Genomic DNA, 26,372 nt, shown 5'->3' with positions numbered 1-26,372 from the left:
CGCCTGAAGTCCCAGCTACTCGGGAGGGTGAGGTGGGAGGATCACTGGAGCACAGGAGATCACGGCTGCAGTGAGCTAAGAGTGCACCATTGCACTTCAGCCTGGGTGACAGAGCAAGACCTTGTCTCAAAAAAATAAAGACATATAATGGGAGTCACATATGAAGTTTAAAATTTCCTGGTAGACACTTTAGGTTAAAAGAAAAGTGAAGTTAATATTAATAAGATACTTTATTTAACCGAATATACCCAAAAGAGTATGATTTCATCATGTGGCACTAACCACATTTCAAGCACTCAGTAGCCACGTGTGGCCAGTGGCCATAGTCATGTTTACACAGGATCAAGCCCGAGAGCCTGCATTTCAGACAAGCTCCCAGGTGACAAGAATGCGGCCAGTCCAGGGACTTCACTTTGTGGCAAGGGCCCAGAGAATGCTATCTTCTACCTGGGCTGGTGAGACAGCTGTGGAGCTTCTACACAATTTTCTGCAGGACATTTGGCAAACTGAATATGTATCCTAAGATAGGAATGCTTGAAGTCACATCTTAGGGAACATCCAACTCGTTGATACCATCCTTGTGCGTGATTATCAAGTCATCTTTCTCAAACACTCTCACCAGGTATTTTATGCAAAGCCCAGTACATGGGGGCCCTGTCTCCTCCATATCACACAAAGGAAATGACATGCATGGATAAGGAATGACAGGACACGTGTGTGCTGAGGCCATCCTGTGGCCTTTACATGGGCCTCTCCAAGAAGTTCACAGTTCCATGAGCAAGGCTTAGGAATTCCCATTTTATGGGGGAGGAACCAATCTCCAAGCTTAAGAAGCTGCAGCTAGAAATGGGTGCTCTTAAGCTGCAGCTAAGAAGCTCTAGCTGCAGCTAGAAATGGGTGACCCTGTGTCTGAGGCCCAAGTCTATTCATTTCCAAAAGGCTAGGCTCATAACCCAAGAAGTGTAGCATACAAGATGCCACCAGGCATGAGTCACAGCCATTTCTATTTCAATATCTTTAATAGAACATCTCTAGCTTATCAAACTCGTGATATGGCACAGACAAAATTGCTTACATTAAGCTGAGGATTATTTTAAGAGTCTGTTTAAATTTTATTTATTTATTTTTTAAGCCAAGAACTTCCAGTTTTTATTTTTATAACATGACTTAACAAGAAAAAACGTTCACCCAAATTTTTAAAAATTAGGTTGGATTAATTTACAATATATGAATCAACTTAAAATATCAGCCCATTTATTTAGAGCCAAGGATGCTATTTAAACAGCAGAATTGCACCATTGATACTTTTACCTATATTTGACAGCACAGATATGCAAAAGTCATACGACTTCCACTGACATCCTTTCCTCCCTCCAAAGTTGCATTCACATAATTTTATCTTAGGTCAGTTACAAGTTCTGTTTAAGAAATCATTAAGTGGGCTGGGCATGGTTGGTGACCGGTGCCTGTAATCCCAGCACTTTGGGAGGCCCAGTGGAGGGGTTGGGTGGGGGGAATCGCTTTGAGCCTAGGAGGTCAAGGCTGCAGTGAGCTGTGATTGCCCCACTGCACTCCAGCCTGGGCACCAGCGTGAGACCCTGTCTACAAAAGGGAAGGGGAAGGGGTAGGGGCAGGGGAAGGGAGAGGAAGAAAGGAAGGAGAGAAAGAAAAGGGAGAAAGAGAGGGAAAGAAGAAGAGAGGGAAGGAGGGAAGGAGGGAAGGAGGGAGGGAGGGAGGGAGGGAGGGAAGGAAGGAAGGAAGGAAGGAAGGAAGGAAGGAAGGAAGGAAGGAAGGAAGGAAGGAAGGAAGGAAGGAAGGGAGGGAGGGAGGGAGGGAGGGAGGGAGGGAGGGAGGGAGGGAGGGGAGAGGAAAGAAAGAGAAGGAGGGAGGAAGGGAGGGAAGGAAGAAAAGAGAGGAAAGAGAGGAGGAATGGAAGGAGGGCAAGAGGGAGGGAAGGAGAGAAAGAGGGAGGGAAGCGGGGAGGGAGGGAGGAAGGAAGGAAGCAAAGAAGTTAAGCAATATAACCCTGTGGCAACATTTGTAAAAGTGACTCTGAGAAGACAGAAAGATCCTCTGTGAGATTGTGGGTGTCCCCAGCAATTGGCGAGGCCTGCTGAAGATCATTTGGGTAAATGTCATGGTCAGGCAGCCCCATTCTCTTCGCTGAGCTCCAGATTTCCATGGTCAGTTGTCTGCTGGACAGTCCTCCCTGAGACATCTCACAGGTAACCCGTTACAAAGTCAATTTTAGGGCCCCCTCCCCACTGCGCCCGTCCTCCTCCTGCTCTCCTGGCCCCTTCAGTGGTCCCCACCAAGCCAGTTTCTGACACCAGACTCTGTTCTGGGCCTCGCCCTGCCTTCCCATCCCCACCCGAACACGTCCTCTCAGCCTGGCCTGCACAGGCCCGGCCCACACCGCCCTGCCTGGGCTCCTGCTCCATTGCTGCCCGGGCCCACGTCCCTCACGGCTGGATCCTGAGTCTGTCACCCGTTGGCAGCGCCCAGAATAGGCCAAGCACCCTCCCTGCCGTCCCCAGGGTGCTGGCCTCGCTTCCCCGCGGCGCCCCTTGGTTCTCCTTGGCCCCTGGCCCCCACTTTACATCCTGATTTGTAACCCCCCAGTGACTAACATAGCCCCCACCTCCTGGCCTGTTCACAGGCGTCCCCAGGGGTGCGCGGACCCTGCGGGGTTCCCTCCGCCAACTCAGAGCCCAAAGCTCGGGGAGCGCGTGGCAGACGGTGGGGGAAACAATCCAGCCGGATCCAAAGCGGTTGCAGCAGAGAGGGAGGCATCCAATCCCGTCCACCAGCCCCCAAAGGCCATCGTCCTGCCTGGAGAACCGAGCAGTGCTAGGCAAGGTTCCCTAGTAAAGAAAAATACCTGACCGGCTCCAGCTCCAGCCCAAGCTGCTGGTCGGGGCGAGAGGCATGGGGACCTGTCCAGGGCAGGAGCCCCCGCACTACGGCACGGGGTGGGGGGTGCGGGGCAGGGCGGAGTGCGCAGGCCCTGGAACCCCACTCAGAAAAGGCCTGAGCCGAGGCGCCTCGACTCTGCCCAGCTCAGCCCCCGCCCTCCAATACACAGCCTCCTGTGGGCTTCCACCCTTCCTCCCCTTCCCCCACACCCACCCAGAACTCCCCCAGGGCTCTGCTGAGGCTTCCCTGCTGTCCTGGCAGGGGCTGTCGGTTCCGCAGGAGCACACCGTGAGACAGCACCGACGGACTGGCGGATGGGGGCTCCAGGGGATACTGGGGAGGGCGGGTCAGAGCAGGGCCCAGAGGGGAGCGGCAGACAGGACACAATTTCGGGCCTGTTCCAGGGCGAGGCGCGTGGAGCCCGACCCCTAGGGGAACTCGGATTCTAATGACACCCTCACGTCTGCCCGTCTATCCGGGCTTCTTACTCCCACTCTGGTCCTCTGGGCCCAAGGCATGAGGTGGGGAGGACGAGGGTGAGGATCAAAACCCCTGGGTCCTTCCTGCCTCTGCGCCTGCCAGCAAAACAGCTCCGTGAGTCCAAGGGCAGCTCAAGGGCAGCTCAAGGGCTGGCCACGGGAGCCACAGGTCCTGGCCATGCAGCAAAAGCATACAGAAGCCAGGGCAATGCAGACACAGCAACAGGACAGAGGGGCCTGGCTGGAGAGCCAACGTCAGGGGTCTCTCAGGGCTCACAACATGGTGTCCTGCGTGTACTGGGGTCTCAGTTAAATAACGAAGGGGGGATGTGATGACGTTCATGTGGGCTTCTCCCTGCCTTTGGTGGTGCCCTGGCCCTCCTGTGCCCTCCTCCTGGCCCTCCTCAGATCCTAGGAGCTGTCACACACTCAGCAACCCCAGGCAGCACCAGCACCAAAACCCCTCACTCCATAGCCCTCTGACACCTTGCTCAGAGTGAGCTCAGCTTCTTTTCTTCAAACATGTCTTCATCTCAGGGAGGGAATCGAAAACTCTCCTGGCCACCCACGGAAATGCAGCTGTCACCAGGTGGAAAAGGAGGAGAAGATGCAGTGGGCGCGGGTGGGCCTGGGTGGCCCCTGGCCGGGCTCTTACCCTCAGCTGGGGGACAGAGGCTGGTTGGAAGAGCACCTCCTTCCCAAGGCTTGAGGACAGGGCCGTCCCTGACACCTGCGCCTGGGCTGGTCTTCTGCACCCTTAGCCTCAAGTAGCCTCAGACCACTGTGCTGTGGAGGGTTATCTATAGAGTTTTTTCTGCACTTTGGGTCTCCTTCACCATCTGCAGCTGGACTAGGGGTCTTGGGTTGCCAGGGAGTCTTCTGTGAAGTAGGCTGAAGAGAGCCCTTCCTCACTCGGAGGGCACAGCAGAGTCCTGCTGCATTTATAAGTGAAAAGGGCGACTCCACCGTGATGGGGATCCTTCTGCCATTCCCCCAAGACCCCAGGATTGATGACAGGCATTCAGAACTGCAAGGGGCATGAGGGGGCTGCTGTGTCCTTGTCCAGGCGGCTTCCCAGCCTCAAACTGCTGCCTGAGAACAGGTGACAGAACATTCTTGAGTATTTAACCCTTGGCTCCCAAGAGTGTAGGAATGACAGTTCTGTGCCTGAGGCAAAGATCCGCCGTCACTCACACCTCACTTAGGACAACTTGTGCTTTACAGAAATTTACTACTGTTAAAGAATGATTTGTGGTTTCTTTGCTCAAATACAGGAAACTGACTTTTCTCAAAAATGAACTTTCCCTACCAATCTGCACCGTGAAATTATTTCAGCAAACAAGAAAGTAATGGTTGCCCATCACCCCACACTGCCTGTGACTCCGCCATCACTCACACGCAAAGAAGGGTGTTCTCTCCTCTGCCTCTCAGTTACTAATTCTCTGTAAATGACCATTTGACATCCTGGTTGGGGAGGATTCGGATCAGAGATGACTTCACCACTGCCACAAAGTGTGGTTCTGAGAAGGACAGCCAGCCCCAAGGCCGCAAAGGTTCTGAAAAAGTTTCTTCTCATTTGAAGTCCAGTATTTCCTCGGCCCCATTTTTCTGTTAAACAATCCTTTTTCCTTGGAGATTGCTAAAGCTTAGCTCCAGGGCCAGCCTGAGCTCCAGCAGAACTGGGAGTGTATCCTGTGTCTACATAGCTCCCTTCCCTCCTGCCTTCCTACCGTCGAAGGAGAAACAGCGTGTAATTTGACTTCTTCCCCTTCTCCTCACTTGTCATACTGTGTTCTCTGCCTGGGCTTGTGTCTCCCCTTGCAGAGGCTGTGGACAGGAGCACCGAGAGCCACTTCCTGGAGCACATTCCCCGCCCCCGCAGCCTGTGGCTTCGGCCTCTGCTTCTGCAGGCAGCGGTGGAGGAAGTCAGGACTGTCCCTTCTGACCTGAACACCTACCTCCAAGTCCCCCCTGTCACCACAGAGACCCAGCAATGCAAGTGAGTCCTGTTTGACCTCGTCAATCATCGCAAACTGTAAAGGTGACTCAGATGCTCAAGAAACGAGCATGCACAGCAGTGGGCCCCAGACTTCCCGCAGGCCCAGGTCTTCGTGGGTGCACGGAGACCTACCAGACAAAGGTCCGGCTGCACTGGTGCTGTGAGATGCCTCTGTCAGAAGACACTGAGTCCCTCACTCGCCTCCCATCATGCCGATGATCACAGGAGAAAGAGCAGGGCACATGCGTGCCAGCATGCTGAAGGGAGGCCAAAACCCATGCTTGAAAAACCACAGGTCCTGTTCTAGGAGCAGGAGATATATTTAGCCAAGCAGGATGTTTGTGGGTAAACCAACATTTTGCTGTAAATAAAATTCTGCAAACTCGGGACTTTGAGAATTGCAGAGGCTTATTTTGCCTGCGTGTTGGCAAGAGAGCTATTTTCCTAACACAAGCTCACCATGACCCTCATTCAGAGATGCCCTTGACGCCGAGGGTGTGGGTGCCTTTTTGTTAAAGGGTGCTGTCAGGGGATTGAGTAGGAGCCTGAAGAGCTAGGAGTATCTTCTCCCTGCACGGACCAGCAGGCAGACCCTGTCCCTTCACACTACAGTGGTGTGCGATGGGCCCCACTGCCCACCTGGTTCTGGTGTCCAGGCTGAAGTCCTCATGTGACACTCCAAACTGTTCCGGCAAGGAAGGCTCACGGGTTCTGACCCACACTCTGAAACTGCCCGGTAGTGATCAGCTCCGCATGGACTTCAGCCGTCATTGCGTACATCAGAAATACATGCTGCACACAGAGTGCTTCTCTACATTCCCAGGTTTGCCACTCCCCGACTTTCGCTGAAGCGGGTTTCTACGCCATCAGTCCCACATATGTGTTCACGGGGCCAGCACTGAGTGTGGTGCTGGGGAAGGCATGTGTTTGGAGGCAGCCCTGTGAGATGGCACAGCCTAGGGGAGAAGCCGTGGTGGGGAAGACCCTGGCCACGCATGATAGAGGAAGCATGGCCACACAGTCTTTGCTGTCCCTGCCACAGCGTGGTGGTGTAAGTCGCCTCCTTCTCAGTCTGTGCAGACTTATGTGACCCATTTGACCCAACAGAAATGCAGCGTATGTGGTGTGTGGAAGTTCCAGGCCAGGCCACAGAGAGCTCCGTGGCTTCGGCTGCGTCTCCTGGAGCACCTGCTCTCAGGACCCCCTCTCTCAGAGCCCAGGCACCATGCTGTGAGAGAACCCCAGCCACACAGACAGGCTAGGTGTAGGCACTTTCATCAAAGTGCCACTTGTGCCTCCCCCCAGCAGTGTCAGGCCACCAGCTTGGACAGACAGCTCCAGCCTCCAGTGGAGGCTTCAGAGGACAGCATCAAACAGCATCCACAAAGGAGACCCGCACTGAAAAGCGCCTAGCCAAGCACTGCCCAAATCCCAAATCCCTTTGCAATTGTGAGCAAAGCAATTCAATTTGGAGTGGTTTTCTGCTGCAGTAGCTGCCCAAAGCACTATGGAAGTGAATATCAGGAGCCCCTCACTGGGATGTCAGGAGAAGACATTCAAGGAAGGCTTCCTGGAAGAATTAGTGCCTCAGGTGGTACAGGAGAAGGCGAGATGGAGAGAAAGCAGCCCCAGTCTGAAGACGTGCGAGCACAGGGTCTGAGGGTGAAAGGTCTCTGGTGTCCGGGGCCAGAGTGTTAGACTCTGGAACATAAGACGCCCCCCAGGTGGTGGAGAAGGACTAGCCAGGCTCCAGGCTGGCTTCTCAGAGGTAATGTTTTTGGTTTGAAATCCATAAGATGCTTTTTGGTTTGAAATCCTACAACTTCAGGGCAAGCTGGAACAGTGCTTCTCAAACTTTAATGAGCACCCAAATCATCGGGGGCGTGGGGGCAGTGGGTCGCTCACCACAGTGAAGATTCTGCATCAGGAGGTCTGCGGTGGAGCCATGATTCTGTGTTTCTAGCAAGTTCCTGGGTGAGCCTGAAGCCATTAGACCATGGAGCACACTTTGAGTAGCAAGAATGTGGAGGAACTGTCCCAGGGTGGGCCGGGATTTACCTGAATTCTCATAGCGGCTTAGACAATGGAGAACTTGTCCACAACTAAAACATAAAAATAAAATCGAACCACACTCATTATTCCAGGAAACAGTGATAACATTGGAAATAAATCAAATGGCTTGTGACTGAGATTGTATTATCAGAGCTATATATTAACTTTTCTCTTTCTTTCTTTCTTTCTTTCTTTCTTTCTTTCTTTCTTTCTTTCTTTCTTTTTTTCTTTTTTTGAGACAGGGTCTCAGTCTGTCACCCAGGCTGGAGTTCAGTGGCATGGTCATGGCTCACTGCAGCCTCGAGTTTTCGGGCTCGGGTGATCGTGCCACCTCAGCTTCCCGAGTAGCTGGGACTACAGGCATGCACCACCACACCTGGCTAATTTTTTGTACTTTTAGTAGAGATGGGGTCTTGCCATGTTGCCCAAGCTGGTCTCAAACTCCTGGGCTCAAGTGATTCGCCCACCTCAGCTTTTCAAAGTGCTGGGATTATAGGTGTGAGCTATAACCCCCACCTCACCCACCTGTATATTCATTTTCTGTAACTGTGGAACAAACAATAAATTTCGATTACTGCATAACAGACTTAATAGCTTAAAACAACACCCATTTATGGTCTCATAATTCTATAGGTCAGAAGTCCAGGCGGGTTCAATGAGGTTTTCTGCTTAGAGGCACACAAGGCCAGTGTCAAGGGCTCCTATCTGGAGGTTTGGGGGAAAAAAATCTACCTCCAAGCTCCATCTGGTTGTTAGGCAAATTCACTTCCTTGCAGTCCCCTGAAATCCTCATTTTCTTGCTGGCTGGCAGCCAGGGGCTGCTCTCAGTGACAGTGACCTCCCGGGGCCTCCTCCACCTCAAAGCTAGCAACAGAAAATCCACCCTGGTGTCAAACCTAACTCCAGCTCTGTTACCAGCCAGAGAAAACTCTGCTTTAAAGAACTTAGCAGGGCGCGGTGGCTCACATCTGTAATCCCAGCACTTTGGGAGGCCGAGGTGGGTGGATCACCTGAGGTCAGGACTTTGAGACCAGCCCGGCCAACATGATGAAACCCAGTCTCTACTAAAAAATACAAAAATTAGCCAGGCACAGTGGCAGGCACCTGTAATCCCAACTACTTGGGAAGCTGAGGCAGGAGAATCGCTTGAACCGAAGAGGCAGAGGTTGCAGTGAGCCAAGATTGCCCCATAGCCCTCCAGCCTGGGTGACAGAGCAAGACTGTCTAAATAAATAAATAAATAAATAAATAAATAAATAAATAAGAACTCATATTAGGCCCCGCCCCAGATAATCTTCCAATTTTTAGATCAGACAATTCGTGACCTTAATTAGATCTGAAAGAGTCTTTTGCCATACAAGGTAACATAATCCTGTGAATAATGCCAGGGGGCCCAGTTCTGGTTCTGGGCCACCTTAGATTTCTGCCCTCCATAAGCGGGAAACGGGTGCCTTAGGCAAAAACTGCCCGATAAGAATGCAACAACCGTTAAACAACTAAAGTGGGTGATCTTCAATGACATAATCAGAAAAGAACCTGAGATCAATTTCTCACTCAACAGGATTTATGGAGAGAGGCCAACAAAAAGTAAGGCCTCAATTTAGCAAACTGAACTAAAAGCCAAGTTTAATTTGCATTCTTTAGAATGCCTAGGGTTAGCCGGGAGTCTCTCCCATTAGAATGCCTGAGGTCACCCAGGTGTCTCTATCATTAGACTGCCCGGGGTCGGCCGGGAGATTCCTAGAACACGCTGGGTCATGCAAAACAACAACAAACAAACAACCTTTAGAAACAATATTTGATGTTCCCTGAAAACACTTCATCTCAGCAGTAACTTCAATAAATTATTTCGTATTTTGCACCTCCAAGGCAAAATTTCATAAACAGGTAATGTTTCTTAGAAAACAAACTGTTTATATTTAGCATTATTTTCTTTCTCTCATGCCAGTTTCCTGGAGGGAAAAGTTTACCTGCAAAGCTAGAAGCAGCTTAATGCCAGTATTCCCTGATGCACCCAGTGAGAACGATGAAGAGAGATGGATTTCCTCTCCTTCCCTTATTAATTGATTTGTGCCACTTGGAGCAAATTTGATGCATAAAACTCTAATTCAAATGAAAATGAGTTTTTACTTTACCAAATGAGTAAATCTTTTTGGCCGGGCACGGTGGCTCATGCCTGTAATCCCAACACTTTGAGAGGCCGAGGCGGGCGGATCACGAGGTCAGGAGACTGAGACCATCCTGCCTAACACAGTGAAACCCCATCTCTACTAAAAATACAAAAAAAAGAAAAAAGAAAAAAGAAAAATCAGCTGGGCGAGGTGGCGGGCACCTGTAGTCCCAGTTACTCGGGAGGCTGAGGCAGGAGAATGGCGTGAACCCGGGAGGTGGAGCTTGCAGTGAGCCAAGATCGCGCCACTGCAGTCCAGCCTGGGCGACAGAACGAGACTCCGTCTCAAAAAAAAAAAGAGTAAATCTTTTTGTAAAAATTTTTAGGAATTACTCTCAGCCTAAATCAGTAAGCTGTATACAGTTTCTATTAATTGAGGTGTGAAATGCACACGCATAGTAGCACAGTGGGTGAAATAACTGATCTTAAGTGTGCCACTCACTGAATCTGCTCATGTATACATCCATGTGAGCACCGATCAGCTTCCCCAGATTTCCTTGCTATCCATCCCAGTCTATAATTACCCCCAACCAGAGGCAAGGCAGCTTTTTAGAAACTTTACTGAGGGTATGATTTATGTCCAGTAAATTGTGTCCACTTCAAGTTTCCAGTTCAGTGAGTTTGACTATGTGCACACTCAGGTCACAAACCAAGGTCACAATCAGGAGACAGCACACCTTCATCACCCACAAGGGACACCTTGGTCGCCTTTGGCTCCCCTCCCCAACCCTGGGCGCCAGGACACCACACATCTGTTTTTTAAATCACTATAGATTCGTTTGAGTTGTTAAATTTGTGTGTAAGAGAAATCATGAAAGATGTACTCTTTTCTGGCTCGCCTGTCTCACTCGGCATAGTGATCTGGAGATTCCTTGATGTTGTGGTGAGTATAAAGAGTTCATTCCCTTTCGTTGCTGAGTAGTACTCCCTTGTATGGATATACAACAGTGATTCTCCATTCACCTGTTGATAGACATGTGGGGTTTTTCCAGTTCGGGGCTACTGTGAATAAAGCTGGTATAGGCACTCACACCACAGGTATTTGTGTGAACGTATGTTTTATTTATTCTGGGAAAATACCCAAAAGTGGAAAAACTAGGTCATAGGAAAAGCATATGCTTAACTTTAAGAAATTGCCCAATAGTTTGCTAAAGTGTTTGCGTCGCTTACATGCCCACCAAGACTGATTTGGTATTGTCAGTCTGTAATTTTAGCCATCCTAGTGGACATGTAGTGATTTCTCATTGCAGTTTTGTTTGCAATTCCCAGCCAACTGATGATGTTGAACATCTTTTCATGTTTGTTTTGGCCCATTTTATATCTTATATTTGTTGGTCATTTCTATATCTTATTTGATGAAGTGTCTGTTCAAATAATTTGCCCATGTATACATTGTATTCTTTGTCCTTTTACTATTTTTGTTGTTATTTAATATTTATTTTATAACCTTAAACTTAACTCGGCAATCCAGCTAGAATTGCAAGGGAATACGGAAAATATGGAACCCAAAGAATGCATCAGCTGAGCATGGTGGCTCATGCCTGTAATCCCAGCACTATGGGAGGCTGAGGCAGGCAAATCATGAGGTCAGGAGTTCGAGACGAGCCTGGCCAATATGATGAAATCCTGTCTCTACTAAAAATACAAAAACTAGCAGGGCGTGGTGGCATGTACCTGCAGTCCCAGCTACTCAGGAGTCTGAGGCAGGAGAATTGCTTGAACCCAGGAGGCAGAGGTTGCAGTGAGCTGAGATCTCACCACTGCACTGCAGCCTGGGCAACAGAGGGGACTCTGCCTCAAAAAAAAAAAAAAAAAAAAAAAAAAAAAGGTGCATCAATAGCAAAAGGTGATGGGCTACTGTGAGCAAATGGGGTGGAGGGGTGCTCTCCAGGTTACAGCAAAAGTAGTCTGATGGTTAAGATAAAGTATGAGTCAAACGTATTAGACTTGTCCAGAGTTAGCAATGGTGATCTTCTTGCTGGTCTTCTTATTCCTGAACCCAAAGTGCTCCATGGCCTTCAAGATATTCATGCCTTCTTTCACCTTCCCAGAGACCACTGTTTGCCATCTAACCACTCAGTCTTGGCAATGCAGATCAAAAACTGGAAGCCATCTGTGTTGGGTCTAGCATTTGCCATGGAAAGATGACAGGACCTGTATGCTTTGGGCTGAAGTTTTCATCATCAAATTTCTTTCCATGAATGGACTTTCCACTAGTGCCGCTATGGCCTGTGAAGTCACCATATAGACCCATAAACCCTGGAATAATTCTGTGAAAGCAGGAATCCTTATAACCAAATATTTTCTCTCTAATGCTCAGAGTGCAAAAGTTTCTTGCTGTCTTTGGAACTTGGTCTGCAAACAGCTCAAAGGAGACACAGCCTAAGGGCTCACCACTATCAGTGATTTCCATCATAGTTGGTGGCAGGGGGCCCTGGGTGGTGGCAGCATCTGCAAAAAAAAGCCTCTCCTTTTACTATTTTGAGGTTTTATTCTTTTTCTTTTCTGGAGACATGGTCTCACTCTGTTGCCCAAGCTGGAATACAATGGCATGATCATAGCTCACTGCAGCCTTCAGCTCCTGGGCTGCAGTGATCCTCCTACTTTAGCCTCCTAAGTAGCTGAGACTACAGGCATGCACCACCACTCCTGACTATATTTTTAACTTTTTTGCAGAGATGGGGTCTCACTGTGTTGCCTAGGTTTGTCTCAAACCCCTGGGCTAAAGCTATTTTTCCCATCTTTGCTTCTCAGAGCACTGGAATTACAGATGTGAGCCATTATACCCAACCTTAATATTGAGATTTAAGTACAATTTATGTTTTGTGATTACAAGTTATTCATCAGATATAGGTATTGCTAATATTCCCTCCTATTCTGTGACTTGCCTTCATTTCTTAATGGTGCCTTTGAAGAGCAAAAGCTGTAAATTTTGATAAGTCCAGTTTATCAATTTTTAATGGATTGTGCTTTCTATATCCTGTGTAAACGACATATGCCACTCAAGGTTGCAAGGATTTTCTCCTATGTTTTCTTCTGGGAGTTTTATGTATATGGTCATTTCAAGTGAATTTTGTATACAGAGCAAGGTAAGAGTTGATGTTCATTTTTTTCCTTATGCATATACTCAGTTGTTGAAAAAACATTTATTTCTTCATTAATTTGAGTGGGTATCTTTGTTAAAAATTGATTATGTATGGCTATCTTTGCCTGTCTATGACTATCCCACTTATGTTCAAGGGCTCTATGTAGCTATCCTTTCAGTATTACCATACTACTTGGTTACTGTAGTTTTGTAGGAAGTCTTAATATCAAGTGGTGTCAGCCCTCCAACTTCTTAAAAATGTCTTTGACTAATGTAGGTCCTTTATGTTTTCAAGTAAATTTTAGAATTAATTTCTCAACTTCTACAAAAAATTCTTCGCTAAAATTTTGATTAGGATTGCATTGAATCCATGGATCAATTTGAGAACTGATCAAGTGGATTTTACATGAGGAATGCAAGGATGGTTCAACATACATAAAGCAATAGATGTGATTCATCACTTAACAGAATTGAGAACAAAAACTATATGATAATCTCAACAGATGCAGAAAAAGTATTTTATAAAATTCAGTATCCCTTACATGATAAATTGATAACCTCAACAAACTAGGCACAGAAGGAAAATACTTCAAAATAATAAAGACCATATACATCAGACCCACAGTCAGCACCATATTAAATGGGGAAAAGTCTAAAGCATTCTCTCTAAGAACTGGAACAAGGCAAGGATGCCCACTTTCACCAACCATATTCAACATAGTACTGTAAATCCTAGCTAGAGCAATCAGGTGAAAGAAATAAAAGGCATCCAAACTAGAAAAAAGTAAGTCACATTATCCCTGTTCACTGATGATGCATTCTTACATCTAGAAAACCCTAAAGATTCCATCAAAAACTCTTCAATTCAACAAATAAATTCAGGAAAATTTTAGGATACAAAATCAATCTACTAAAATTAGTAGCATTTCTACACATCAATAATGATCTAGCTGAGAACCAAATCAAGAACGCAATCCCACCTACAATACCTACCAAAAAATTAAAACGTCTAGGAATATTTTTAACCAAGAAGACAAAAGGCCTCAACCAAGAAAGCTACAAAACACTGATGAAAGAAATTGTAGATAACCCAAATGGAAAAACATCCCATGCTAATTGATCAGAATTAATATTATTAAAGTGTCCATACTGCTGAAAACAATCTACAAATTTAATGCAATTCCTACCAAAATACCAACATTATTTTTCACAGATTTAGAAAAAAAAAGTCCTAAAATTCATATGTAACTAAAAAAAGAGCCCGAATAGCCAAAGCAATCCCAAGCAAAAAGAACAAAGCTGGAGCCGTCATATTATCTGACTTCAAATTATACCACCAGACTATAGTAATCAAAACAGCATGGAACTGGTATAAACACATAAATCAATGGAGCAGAGTAGAAAACCCAGAAATAAAAGCACATATTTATAGCCAACTGATCTTTGATAAGGTCAACAAGAACTTACACTGGGGGAAGGACACTCTTTTTAGTAAATTGTGCTGGAAAAACTGGATTGTCATTTGCAGAAGAATAAAACTGGATCCTACTCTCTCACCATATAAAAAAGTCAACTCAAGATGAATTAAATGTAAGATCTGAAACTATAAAAGTACTAAAAGAAAACCTAGGGAAAACTTCTCAACATTGGTCTAGGCAAAAAATTCGTCACGAAGACCTCAAAAGCACAGGCAACAGAAACAAAAACAGACAAATGGGATTTAATTAAACTAAAAAGCTTCTGCACAGCAAAGGAAATAATCAGCTGAGTGAACAAACAACTAGCGAAATGGGAGAAAATATTTGCAAACTGTGCATCTGACAGGGACTGACAGTCAGAATTTATAAGAAACTCAAACAACTCAACAAAAAACCCCCAAATAATCTCATTAAAAAGTGGGCAAAGAGCATGAATAGATGTTTTTCAAAAGAAGACATACAAATTGCCAACAAACATAAGAAAGAATGCTCCAAATCATTAATCATCAGAGAAATGCAAATTAAAAACACAATGAAATATCATCTTACACCAGACAGAATGGCTATTATTAAAAAGACAAAAAATAACAGATGTTAGCAAGGATGCAGAGAAAAGGGAACTTATATACTATTGGTGCGAATGTAAATTAGTATGTGATCTATGGAAGACAGTCTGGAGATTTCTCAAATAACTAAAACTAGAATTACTATTCAATGCAGTAATCTCACTACTGGGATCTACTCAAAGGAAAATAAATCATTATATCAAAAAGACACCTGCACTCATGTTTCTGTCAGCACTATTCACAATAGCAAAGATGTGGAATCAACCTAAGTGTCCATCAGTAAAAGACTGGATAAAGAAAATGTCATAGATGTATAACTGAATACTATTCAGTCACAAAATAATGAAATCATATATTTTCCACCAACATGGATGGAGCTGGAGGCCATTACCTTAAATGAAGTAAGTCAGACACAGACAAGTATCACATGTTCTCACTTATAAGTGAGAGCTAAATAATGTGTACACATGGACACAGAATGTGGAATGATAGACAACAAACACTTGGAAGGGTGAGGGGGTGGGAGGGGATGGATGCTAAAAAATTATTTAATGGGTATAATGTATGTTATTTAGGTGATAGATATCCTAGAAGCCTTGACTTCACCACGACACAATTTATGCATGTAACAAAATTACACTTGCACCCCATAAATTTATACAAAAGGTAATAATAAGGAGAACTGATAGCACTATTGAGTCTTCTTATCCAATTGAGATTTGGAACAATGCCTCTCCATGTATTCAGGTGTTTTTTTTGTTTTTTGGGGTTTTTTTTTTGACAAAGTCTTACTCTGTCACCTAGACTGGAGTGCAGTGGTGAGATCTCAGCTCACTGCAACCTCCGCCTCCCAGGTTCAAGAGATTCTCCTGCCTCAGCTTCCCGAGTATTTGGCATTACAGGTGTGTGCCACCACGCCCAGCTGATTTTTGTATTTTTAGTAGAGATGGGGTTTCATCATGTTGGTGACCAGGCTGGTCTCAAATTCCTGACCTCAGGTGATCCACCTGCCTCGGCCTCCCAAAGTGCTGGGATTACAGGCATAAGCCACCATGCCTGGGCTATACAGGTCTTTTAAAATGTCTCCCTTAACAATATTCTGCAGTTTTCTGTGAAAAGGACTTCTGCACTTTGTTAAATATTTAAAAATATTTTATTTGGTACTATTGTAAATAATTTTTTTAAATTTCATTTTCTAATTGTTTGCTGCTAGTATATATGTATGTATGCTATTGATTTTTGTGTCCTGTAGACTTATACTAGTGGTTCTGTAGTTTCCTTGAGGTTTTCTATGTAAACAACCATGTTATGTTCAAATACAGACAATTTTACTTCTTTCCCACCAATATGTATGCCTTTACATGTTTTTCTTGTTTCATTGCCACAGCTAGGTTCTCAGTACAATTAACTAGAAGTAATGAGAGAGAGAGAGAGAATGCATGCACTTACTTCCTTATCTTGCTGATCCTAGGGAGAAAGTACTCAATATTTCAACAATAAGTATTGTATTGGGTTAGCTCCAGGTTTTTCACAGATGCCCTTTATCAGGTGGAAGAAGTCCCTTTCTCTGCTTAGTTTGTTGGAGAAAAACAATTCCACACTCATAGTAAGAGATTTAACACTTCTCTTTCATCACCTTATTGATCAATTACAAAAATATCAGTAAACATGTGGAGGAAGTGAACATTATCATCAGTTACCTTTACCTAATTGCTATTTCTGTATCACTACATATGCTTTCCAAGTTCACATAGAAAATTCACTAAGATGAACTATATGCTGGCCCATAATACAAGTCCCCACAATTTAAAAATATTTGAAATAGCACAAAGTAGGTTCTCTGACCACAGCAGAATTAAATTAGAAATAATAATAGATCTAGGAAACCCCCCAATATTTGGAAATTAACCCGCGCACTTCTAAATAATGCATGTTTCAAAAAGAATTTTTTAAATACTTCTAATTGACTGATATGTAAAAATACAATAAATACATCAAAATGTATGGGATGGACTAAAGCAGTGTGAGGAGGAAAATTTACACTTTTAAAGGCTTATGTTAGAAAAGAGGAAACATGTGACCTCAAAGACGGAACAGTCCACCTCAAAAAGCTAAAAAAAGAAGAGCAAAGTAAACCCAAAGAAGACAGAAGGAGCAGAAGTCAACAAGAGAGAAAACAAATGTTAGAAAAAGATTACACAGCTTCCCTTGCTGTGATCTATTGAAAATCAGTCCTCAACACAAGGGTTTGTAAAGAAACAAAGTGAAAAATAAAATCTTTTTTTGAAAAGAAAAAGATTACAAAGCTAAATCTTAGTTCTTTAAAAGCAACAAAATAAATAAAGTCATAACTAGTTAACAAGAAAAAATTAGTAATAGAGCACAAATGACAAATATGAGAAATGAAACACTGGTTACCACTTCAGATATTAAAAGAATCATTAGCTGTTTTTGTGAACACTTTATAGCAATCAATTTGGCAACTTAATGATCTGAACAAATTTCCTGAGAAGTATGATCTACCAAAATTTACACAAGATGAAAGGGAAAATATGAATAATCCTGTATCCATGAAAGGAATTGAATTTGTCATCATTAACCTTCACACTAAGAAAACCAGCCCAGATGGTTTCACAAGTGAATTCCGTCAAACGTTCAAAGACGTAATAGCACCAACTGTACACAAACTCTTCCAGGAAACAGGAAGAGGGAACACATCCCAGCATGTTTCACGGGTCCAGCATAACCTCACATCAAAACGTAACACAACACAACCTTAACGCCCTCCACTCCACTGAAAAGAACTTCTTTACACCACTAAAGTTAACAAATTAATACTTTCATGAGAGTCACAAAGTGTATGCAGGCTCCATTGTGAAAGAAATGGTTCATTTGAGCTAATGAAAACCAAATTCAACCCCCAACTTAATAATGTTAAACTCCATTCCATGATGTATTTTTAAGAGCTTGCCAAATTTGGTAATAAATTAATTTCTAAAAGGAAAGAAAAGCTAAATCTAGAGAAAGAAACACAGAAAACCAAGATATTGGTTTAGAAGAAATTCAAATATATTAACTAGGACCCTGGGAAAACCATGTGTGTTGGGAAGGGATTTGTAGGTGAAGACAGATATAGAAAAATTCAAGAAGGGCCTGGTGATGTGGTTCACACACCTGCAATTCCATCATTTTGGGAGGCTGAAGTGGGCAGATCACTTGAGATTAGGAGTTTGAGACCAGCCTGGCCAACATGGTGAAACTCTGTCTTTACTAAAAATACAAAAATTAGCCGGGTGTGGTGACGCATGCCTGTAATCCCAGCTACTCGGGAGGCTGAGGCATAAGAATCGTTTGAACCCGGGAGGTGGAGGTTGCAGTGAGGCAGGAGACAGAGGTTTCAGTGAGCCAAGATGGCACCACTGCACTGCAGCATGGGCAACAGAGCGAGGCTTTGTCTCAAAAAAAGAAAAGAAAAATACAAGAAGGAAAATGGGCTTCTGCTCATTTTAGGTGGCATGTCGTACAGATTTTGAAAAGCGTGTTCAGGTGACATCTTTGAAGAAGGCACTGCAGTTTCTGTGTTGGTGGACATCCTCATTTTGGTTTCCACCCTGTAGCTAAGTGACCATACTGCTCAGAATATCTGCAACAGTTAGATCAGGACATCTTTAGTGATCAGGAATCAGCATGTTATGTGGCGTATAAAAGGCCCTCGGAAGACTCTGACCACCTGGACATCGTCAAGGTCACGTGACGCCCAGGAGTCAACACCGCAGCGAGGCACACAGAAGAACTGCACCAGGAGCCCCTAAGAGCCCGGCTCACAGGGGCTGTAGAAGAGCCAGCGTGACACTGCTCTGGCTGAAGATCAGCCTGCACGGTCTGACAAAGGACTTTCTGGCTGGCAGTTTGAAAGCACCTGTGGTTTATAAAAAAAATAAGGGCGGGGCGCAGTGCCTTACTCCTGTAATCCCAGCACTTTGGGAGGCCGAGGTGGGTGGATCACCTGAGGTCAGGAGTTCGAGACCAGCCTGGCCAACATAGTGAAATCTCGTCTCTACAAAAATACAAAACTCAGCCAGGCGTGGTGGCGCACACCTGTAATCCCAGGTACTTGGGAGGCTGAGGCAGGAGAATTGCTTGAACCTGGGAGGTGGAGGTTGCAGTGAGTCGAGATTGCATCACTGCACTCCAGCCTGGGCGACAGAGAGAGACTCTGTCGCAAACAAAAAGAACAATAAAAAGGTTGTTTGTAGCTGAAATAGGAACACAAAGAAAATCTGGGGTATGGGGCTGCCAGCGCTCTCCCAGTAGAGTCCGTGGACCAGGTCACTTGTGAGCTGCTGGTGTCTGCCCTGTGACGAGATAAGAGAGTGCAAGGAAGTGTATGCGTTCAGAACTCTCACAGCAATTTGACAGGACTGTGGCATCAAAGTGTGTGCCTGTGTTTCAGTAATCCATGTCCTCTGTGTTTTACAAAAGCTTTGGCCCAAGACAGATTGGAGAAAACTACAAAAAATTGCTCCTTCCCTACAGACTGTTCCAGACAGCAGCTCTGGAGTGTGGCTTGGCGATCGTTTCTGGGGGAAGCTGCAGACAATTAGCCACGGATGATACTTAGGGTCTCAAACCCCACAGTTGATGTTTAAAATAGATGCTAATGACTTCAAAGATGTCCCTAAGCTTATCTGATTCACACCCTCTCATTTCCAATGTGTTTTCTGATGGAAAAAGAAGGGTTTTCGGTCAGTGTGCCAGGAGATCCAAAATCCAGGGCGTCCCTGGATAGCCTGACCTGCTGGGACAGTGAAAAAGTGGAGACAGGAGTCCCAGGGATGGCAATGAGGAAGCGGGGCTCCCACGGCCCACAGACCTGGGTGATCTTGCTGCAGAGTCAGGAAGCCCCTTGCAGCGATGAACACGGTGGTGGTGCTGGCCGGGCACCGTGGCTGTGCCTGGCAGGCCTGCGGAGGGCACAGGGATTCATCTCGCTTGGCTGAGATCTTACAAGAGTGCTCGAAGCTTCGTTTTTCTGAGTCAGCTCCCAGCTTCACTTAAACATGGTTACTTACAGATGCAAACTGGAAACGATGCACTGTTTCTTCCTTTGCAATCTCTACGGTGAGCAGGCAGGAGCCCCAGCCGGAGTCCTGTGGTCACACACCCACTGGTGGTCAGGTAAATTTTCTGTTTCCCAGAAGGTTTTATTTTACAGAGTTAACAGATCGCGGCCTGCTTCCATTGCTCTGAAACACGCCAACTCCACTTTCCCCACCTTTGTGAGGACGATCAAAAACCCAGAGAACTGCAGTGTTAAGATTTGATTTCATGATAAGCCCATCTTGTGGCAAGTTGAGTCTGGCTCTGGAAGGTGTGTTTGCCAGGAAACAAGCTGGGTATTATTTCTGTGGTTTGGCAGGGGAAACTCTGAGTTGGATGGATTTGGGAACCGGGGGAAACATAGCTCAGGCCATGAGAAGTCTGGATGAACAGGAAAACAGAGGAGGGGTCCTGGGTATTGCACAGCTCAGAGAGGCAACGCCCCAGCGCCAGAACTCAGCAGCCAGCAGGGGTGTGGGCAGCACTGGGGTCTGGCTGGAAACTTCAGACACCACCCACACGGCCCCCAGTGCCAAGCCCTGCTGTCTGGCCCTGCCCATAGAAACCCCATCCTCATCAGCTGTGGGCTAAATACCCCCAGGATGGAAATGGCTGGGCTGTCCAGGGTGTGGAGTGAGCAGGGGCGCGCAGGCAGCCTGCCTATGTGGGCCTGTGTTGGCGGGGGCCCACGTGTGAACATGCCCCGCCTGATACCAGGACTTGCCCGTGAGCCTCCCTCATCCCCAGCAGGCCTTGCGGCGACTCCTGTTTGGGGCTCAGTCCTGCTCTGGGGACATTTCAGGAGATGCAAGTGAGTTCCTGCTGCTACCAGGGGCCAGTCCAAGGGGAACTCATCTGTGACAAAAAGGATACCTCACTATGACGAGGAGGAGTTGTTGAGCACAGCACAAGGCCTACAGAGAGCAAGGTGGGGTTGGTCAGAGTTGCCCTGAAGCCATCTTGTACGTAGTTACTGAGGTTTGTCAAGTTGCACAGCGTGGAGTAAGCTGCAGAGTGGAGGACGGGAGATCACTCTGTGGCTCCTGGGCATCTCATACCACCTGGTGCCATCTGGAAACAAGTGCCCTGCATATTCACCTGCAGTGGGGAGACCCCGCCTCCCCTGCCTCAGAGCAGCCAGCCCCTTTGTCCACCATCTGGAGGTGGCACAGGCCTTCAGAGGAGAGAGCTGTGGGGCTGCAGGGAGTCATCGGGGTGGACAAAGAGGTGCACTTGTGCAGATGCGGGCCTCATGGGGCTGAGAAGGGAAAGACTTCCCTGCAGATGACTACACAAGGAGCAGGGAAGAAAGAGGACCGGAAGGTGCAAGCTGACCCCACGGCTGGCTGAGGAGTCAACGCACATGTTTCCGAGGACCCCAGGTTTAGGCTGGTGGCTCTTATGATCCCAACATTGGCTCCATTCGCCCCGGTCTCTGTTCATTCTGCTTCCACCGAGATCACGTGCATCCCCTCAGGGCATCCTCCCTTACCCTCTATGCCCCCAATGCCCCACAGCACCCCCACACTGTGTGCCCAAGCTCTGCACAGTTAGGTGGGGACACCCTTGCAACACACAAGGTCGGCCTTCCCATGCCACCATTGCTGCCTGCCCTGTGTCCCTGGCTCCCGCCAATCTGGCGTGTTTGCAATGTCCCACAGGGACCCACACTGCCTGGAGAGAGGAGCAACACGCGGAACTGCCCAGTGCAGAGCCGGGCCAGGCTGGAAACAGGTCAGGGCTGACTCACTGGCCCAGAGTGGGTCACGGGTGCTGGGCACTGCTCTCTCTGCCTGCAACCTCTGTCTTTTACACCCCTGCCCAGAGAAACATTCTGTGTCCCTCCACGTGCCAGGATGATAGTGGCCCCCAAATATGTTCATATCCTAATCCCTAGAACCCATGGTTGTGACCTTACATGGCACACAGGACTCTGCATATGTGATGAAGCCCAGAATTATTCAGGGGAGAAGGGCAATGTAATCACAAGGGTCCTCCTGAGACAGTCCGACCAGAAGAGAGCGGGAGGTGACGCGGTGACGGACACAGAGACTGCAGGGATGCGCTTTGAAGATGGAGGGAGACAAGAGCCAAGGAATGCAGGTGGCCCCTAGAAGTGGAAAGACAGCGAACAAATGGATTCTCCCCTAGAGTCTCCAGAAAGAACCAGCCCTGCCCACCTTTGACTTTAACCCAGTCAGATTGGTTTTAGACTTCTAGCATCCAGAACAGTAAGAGAACAAAGCTGTGCTGTGTTAAGCCACTAAGTCAGTGGTGAGTTGTTACTCAGACATCACCCATCAGCACTCTGGGGAGGTGTGCCTGGTTCTCCGAACGAGCAGCCCTCTCTCCAGGACAGCCCTGCACCCGTGTTGGGCCTGTGTCTGAAACCCCCTAGCCGCACAGGCCTGGTGCCAGCTCCACGAGGCTTGGGTGAACCCATCACTCACTCAGCCCTCGCCACAGGCCTGCACATGGTCCCTGCATGCTGGTGCTGTGGACATCCATGGCTTGGTTCCATTTCAGGAGAAAGCCCCTGAGGATTTGGGGAATGCTTTCCTCCCTCAGCCACGCTGTTCAGCGACCCCACTGGTGACCTGTCCAGGCTGAGTCCCCGAACACACGGGCCCAGTGATAGCTGCCACCCGCCTTGGCCGGCTGCTTGGTCCAGAGGCAAGGGTCTCAGCCAAGGACAAGGCACCACAGTCCTTTCCTGGTATATTTCAAATAGGAACTGGGAACCAAGGGCCAGTCCCATTAACTTGAGTAAGAGGCAGACAGCAGCCGTCACAGAGTGGATCCCACTGCCTGGGCCCTTCCTGCAGCTCTGCTCGCTGCTCTGCCCCAGCCCGGGCTCAGCTGGGACAGGCCTGGAGACCAGCCCCAGAGCAGGACCTCGGAGCATGCATGCCGGAGAACAGTGGGGCCTGACCGGGCTCCTCAGACATTCCCTTGGAGGAAGGCAGGAAGGTGGGCTTCCCAGGTGCCGTGGGCAGGCAGGTGCCCTTGGGCTTCCTTTTCCCATCCGTGTAAGGAACAGCTCTGGGGCCGTGAGGCACTCTCTGCTGATCCTGTCCCATGGTCCCAGGGGCACTGTCTGCCCAGCCACCCTGTGTGGCCTCGGTGACAGCTGCAGTGGGACACCAAGTGGGTCCACAGCCATTATGGACTCCCATACGCAGTGGCCACCATATGCTGTGGGGTCCTCACCTCAGGTGCCCACATTCAGATATTACTTGGGATAGACCATAAATTCCACAAGGACAGGGATTCTTAAAATTTGTGTTTACTGTCAAAAGCCTACAATCAGTATAAGCCTGACACAGACAGGTGCTCAGGAAACAGTTTTTGAATGAACGACTAGATGCCGAATTATTTGCTTAGTAGGATGAGGATGGGCACTTCCAACGTATTACAACTGGAAACAGTGCTCCGTGTTTAGAACTCCTCTTCGCCTCATGCGCTAATTTGGCACATTACTGGTCTGAGTGAGCTGTGGGTTGTCTGCACAGTTTTTATTTGTAAAAAAGCTATAAAATCAACTGTGCAGGCCAAGAATAGATTGACATTGTTCATGATGGTGCTTACAGGCTGCGCAAGATACATTAGAAGCCTTTGCATAAATAATAATTACAGAAATGCAAATTAATGAGAGAGCATTTCTCAGTGATGGGATTGGTAGAGTCTAGCATCCACATGCACTCCTGACCAGGACACGGAGAGAGGCTCTCCAGGAGGTGTGCAAAGTGGTGTGGATTTGGGACAGCGATTTGACAGTATCTGAGAAAGTTAAAACTCTGCATCCCCAACACACAGCAAGCCCGGCAGTGGTAAGTCTGTCACAGTGAAGGATCAGGACAACCCCAGCCATCCAGGGAGGAACAGCTAATAAGAATGGCACCCTTGCTGGAAAGTGTACGGTTGCTGACTGGAAGAAATATCCATGACATGTTGTGACGTGTGTGCAGATGCAGACCTCTACATAGAGTATGTTATTGTTTGTCGGAAAATGTGTGTGTTCACAGGTATGTACATATTTGTGTGTGTGTGCAAATGGGCACATGCATTGACTTGTTGGAATGTGGGTGCACAGTGCGTGTGTTCACGTTTGTGTCTGTGCGTGTGTGTGTGTGCGTGTGTCTTTTGTAAGTACAGGAAGAAGTCAGGAGTCGTCACGGTAGTGATGGTAGCAGTACTGTGTCCTACTTGGGCCAGGCACAGCACCTTACAGATACTGTGGTCATGCACATAATCCTCAAGTGGGTTACCATTGTTATCTCCATTTCACAGATCAGGAAACTGAGTCAGGGACCAGGCAAGTGACCAACCTAAGTTGAATTCTGAAGTCAGGGAGCTTGTGTCCAAAGTCCATGACCAGAATCCTTCTGTTCTGCAGCCATGCTCAAAGTAGGAAAGGCCAGGGGAGGCGTACTGTGAAACATCATTAAGCGGTGGGCACTATGGGTGATATTACTTTTTCCTTTTTGTATTTTTATCTTTAAGGAGATTACTTTAAAACATGAAAGAAACTGCATCTTTTCCTTAAGGGCAAGACGGTGCTGTGGGCTTTCCTCTCCTGATAAGATGATGCAAACGGACTCCAGAGAGAAACGCTGCCCATGTAACAATGCAGTTATGCAACCGGGGGCATGACACGTGAATTACAGCGCACCTGAGATCCTGATGAAATCCTGGGAGCCTGGAGCTGTCAAACACGGTTTTAAAAAATAAAGGGAATACACCCAGCCCACACCCTGACTTTACAACCTTTAATTAATTAGGGGAAAGAAAGAGAGATCTGTCTGGTTTCATGACTTCAACTTTCCACCTGGAATATGAAGCTCCTGCTCTTCCCACCTCCTTTTCTTCTCTCTCTCTCTCTCTCTCTCTCTCTCAGGTTTTTAAATTTCTATTTTCAGTTCTGCCACCAAAAAGAGATTGCAAATATATTCTGCATAATTCCGAGACTGCACTATAAATGTTGGAGTTCTACTACTTGTATCATAGTCACAACTGAACGCACGAGTGGGCACAGACTGCCCCTCTGCCTCCCTCCTGCTCCTGCACCAGCCAATAGTGTCTGAAGTCAGACCCATCCCATCTTCCTGTCCAGCTGTTTAGTCTCAAACTGTACATTTATTTCATTAATAGATCAGACTAAGATGTTCATCTCATGTAATATAGAGGCATCATTTTTTCTTGGGAATCTGGCTGGTTTGTTGGTGGAAAGTCAGGGCTCAGGGGCTGTCGACGTTTAACTTAAGCCTCCTGTACTTTCGGGTTCTGGGACCCAGCATCTTTCTTGTCTATAGTTAGGTTTTTGAAAAGTGCTATTTGATTAAAATTTAAGGCCAGGCACGGTGGCTCATGCCTGTAATCCCAGCACTTTGGGAGGCCAAGGCGGGCAGATCACCTGAGGTTAGGAGTTCGAGACCAGCCTGACCAACATGGAGAAATCCCCAGCTCTACCAAAAACACAAAATTAACCAGGCGTGGTGATGCATGCTTGTGATTCCAGCTACTCAGGAGGCTGGGGCAGGAGAATCGCTTGAACCCGGGAGGTGGAGGTTGCGGTGAGCCAAGATTGTGCCACGGCACTCCAGCCTGGGCAACAAGAGTGAAACTCTGTCTCAAAAAAAAAAAAAAAAAAATTTAAACACACTTTCATTCACTGAATCAATGACTCTTACCAGTCATGGTCAATAGCTGTATCATGACAATAGCTTAACTTGGGGAGTTTAAAAAACACCCACACCTGGATCCTACCCCAGGACTGGCTGAAGTTGCCTGGGTGGGGACGGGAGAATTTCAGGTGATTGTAATATGCAGTCAGGGTTGAGGCCTTCCGCACACAGAGTTCCTTGAGCAAACCTCCTGTCCCTTCGAAACTGCCTCTGACAGGCTGTTTCCTCCATGCCTGCACCGTATTAGCTAATGACTTAATGACTAAAGGGGCACAACAGTGCAAACAGCTATGGTGTACAGGATATTTACTAATGCCAGACACATCCACACAGCAACTCATTTAATCCCTATTCCGGTCTGTGAGGTTGGGAGTCTCCTTCCTCTCCTCTTTGGCCAACAGAATGTGATCTTCTGGGCCTTTCAAGCCCAATTCTTCAGAAGCTTTGAGCTCTACATTCTCCAGATTAGAGCCTGGCCACTGTGCTGCAAGGAAGCCAAGCTAGACCCATGGACAAGCCAAGGCTGTCTGGAGGCAGCCCTGGAGAATGGAGGCCAGCTTGGATGGCCCAGCCAGCTCGAGCTGCCAGTTGAACGCAGCCACAGGAGCAGCCATAGCCCACACCAAGTAGAGTGGAAGAGTTGCCCAGCTGAGCCCTGTCCAAATTACCATCTGCAGAATTACGAGAAAGAAAAAGCTGTGGGCCGCGAGTGCAGTGGCTCACGCCTGTAATCCCAGCACTTTGGGAGGCCAAGATGGGTGAATCATCTGAGGTCATTAGGAGTTCGAGACCAGCCTGGCCAACAGGCGAAACGCTGTCTCTACCAAAAATACAAAAATTAGC

The 26,372-nt window shown here is 47.1% G+C and overlaps 1 long non-coding RNA gene across 1 annotated transcript in view; it reads left to right on the top strand.

Moving 5' to 3' along the window:
* LOC140713032 (uncharacterized) overlaps window positions 1-24,853 on the top strand; it is a 62,774-nt gene extending 37,921 nt beyond the window's left edge. The window contains exon 3 of the long non-coding RNA XR_012094915.1: window positions 24,349-24,853. This is a non-coding gene — a long non-coding RNA (uncharacterized lncRNA). The remainder of the gene's footprint in view (window positions 1-24,348) is intronic.
* The last annotated feature ends 1,519 nt before the right edge of the window (window positions 24,854-26,372 follow it).

Source organism: Chlorocebus sabaeus, chromosome 12 (genome assembly GCF_047675955.1).
Source record: "Chlorocebus sabaeus isolate Y175 chromosome 12, mChlSab1.0.hap1, whole genome shotgun sequence".
In the NCBI taxonomy this organism is placed as follows: Eukaryota; Metazoa; Chordata; class Mammalia; order Primates; family Cercopithecidae; genus Chlorocebus; species Chlorocebus sabaeus.
The sequence above is the reverse complement of the archived record's forward strand: the minus strand, read 5'-3'. Positions and strand labels throughout refer to the sequence as shown.